This window comes from Ammodytes marinus (genome assembly GCF_949987685.1).
Source record: "Ammodytes marinus genome assembly, chromosome: 5".
NCBI lineage: Eukaryota > Metazoa > Chordata > Actinopteri > Uranoscopiformes > Ammodytidae > Ammodytes > Ammodytes marinus.
The window spans coordinates 1,812,578-1,815,077 of NC_137234.1; positions in this window are offsets into that span (position 1 = coordinate 1,812,578).

The following is a 2,500-nucleotide window of genomic DNA, read 5'->3' on the forward strand; positions in this document are numbered from 1 at the left end:
GAGGCCGGAGTCTGCAGAGAAGGAACGGACGGACGGACAGAGAGATAGAGAGAGAGAGAGAGAGAGAGAGAGAGAGAGAGAGAGAGGGAGGGAGAGAGAGGGAGGGAAGGAGGAGAGAGAGAGAGAGAGAGGGAGGGACAAACAGAGAGAGAGAGAGAGTCTTTATTGAACATGGTTAAAAAAATAATAATAATACAAACAAATAAAATGATTGAGCAGTAAAAAAGGAAAGAAATCAATTAAAAACAAACAAATGGGGTCCTCAGGATCCTAAGCAACAAATACATAACTCACTCACTCACTCACTCACTCACTCACTCACTCACTCACTCACTCACTCACTCACTCACTCACTCACTCACTCACTCACTCACTCACTCAAATAACATAGTTCATGTTCAAAAGGGAAGAAGTTAAGAAAAACTTTTCTGGTCCTACCCCCTCTTATTTTTTATAATTGTTTACAAAAAAATAAATGTTCAGTTTGAATCAGTCAGTGTCAGTTAAAAATAAAGTGCCAAGATATAAGGTGCATAAAGTGCTATGTGCCGTAAGCAGCATCATCAACAATGAAAGCAGCATTTAAAGGTGCAGTGTGTAGAATTTTGGGTTTTATTTCCTAGCAGATTTTGTAGAAAGTAATTATAATATCCATAATAGATAAATAATAATAAAAAAAAATTTCAGCTATTATGCACTAAATTAAATGTACTTGTGGAAATTATAATTACTTTCTACAAAATCTGCTAGGAAATAAAACCCAAAATTCTACACACTGCAGGTTTAAACTACTAACTAAAGATTACTCTTACGAGTTATTCTCGACATTTCAACATCAGTCTCGACATTTTGACTTTTTTTCATAGTCAATTGTATGCTGAAAAAATGCATATTCCAAAAAAAATTATGCTCTGAAAAATGCAGATAAATTCTACACACTGCACCTTTAAACATGTGTGTTCCTCCAGTCTACAGAGGCCTGTTTCAGGTAGCTGGTTTTACATACTCTGAGTTTAATCCTGCGCTCTGAGTTGGTCAACTCAGAGCGCAGGGTTGATGAGTAACTCTGGGTTTTGGGTTTCAGAACAGTGGATCAGCGTTGGGTTAATCAACTCTGAGCGTGTTCACTCTGGGTGGAGCGTGTGCGTAAAAGCCATCGTCAATGGATCGCTGATAACATGATTCACCATGGAAACAGAAGAAACAAATGCTTGATCCTCCCACTTCTCCACTTCTCAAAAAAGAAAAAAAAAGAAAACTTCTCCGCTCCTCCCACTGAGTTAGAAATATTAACGAATGAACTTATGGAGAAGAATGAACGGGGATATTGTCTCATAACTCTGATCTAATCACCTCGGCAATTCAGAAAAAAACGGTGCAAAAGTTTTTTGTCAAGAGCATCATTGCTTCCGTATGAGAAGCAAGTCTATTTTAAGAATTAAATTACGCATATCAGCAGCAACAAAATTATTAAGCCGCCGCTGCAAAGCATTGCTGACAGTGTTTTATATTCGCTGTAGCCTATTATGTAGGCAAGCTATAATAGGCCTAGGCCTACTGTGCAGTAAACAGACTTTCGCTTCTTTTAAATGGGGAGTGAAAGATATATATATATTTTTTTAATCTTTATTTCTACAGGTAAATCCCATTGAGACCGAAGACTCTTTTTCAAGGGAGACCTGTTCCCATTCCCACGTTACCATTCACACACACATTCATACACCGATAGCAGGCTTACTATCGACATTCACACGAGGCAAGGTGGGTGAAGTGTCTTGCCCAAGGACACAACAACCATGACACAAGTGGCTTGGCGGGGATCGAACCTCCAACCCTTTGATCATCAGCCGACCCGCTCTACCAACTGAACCACAGTCGCCCAATATTAACGTTTGACACATTAGATGACAGTTTCCATTGTAGATCCTGATTGTTTTATTACCAGATACCTTGTCCTCTAGTGATCACAGTTTAAATTATTATATTATTTCTATATTCATATTGGGCTATTTAACGAGGCTTGTCTGTGACTTTGGGATGACACAAGTGAACAGTAACGATCGCGTGCAGCCGCAGAATTACATTTCAACCTGACATAAATAGCCTATGTTCAGTGGCACAGATGTTAAAAAACTACTGGTAATGATAAAAATAAATAACGAGATACATACAATACAATAGGTTTATTAATCTGAATGTAGAGCATGTCACGATGTGTAAGGTGGCCGCATATGAACGGACCGGGGGCTGAGAACAAGGCTACTGATCAGATAAATGATCGATCATACGTAAAATCATCAGGAAATGATAAAAACATCCCGATGGAGATTTCTATGGAGTGATTTTGCTTTAAACTGTACAGGGATGTGTGACAGTGACACTCTTTCTTCAGTCGGAGCTGCAGCGTAAAGTGAAAACAAACTCGGGTAGGTCTAACCACCTCCCGAGCAGGTTAGACCCACGGCGTATGTTGCCGCAGTAACTGACTCTCGGTTGCGCT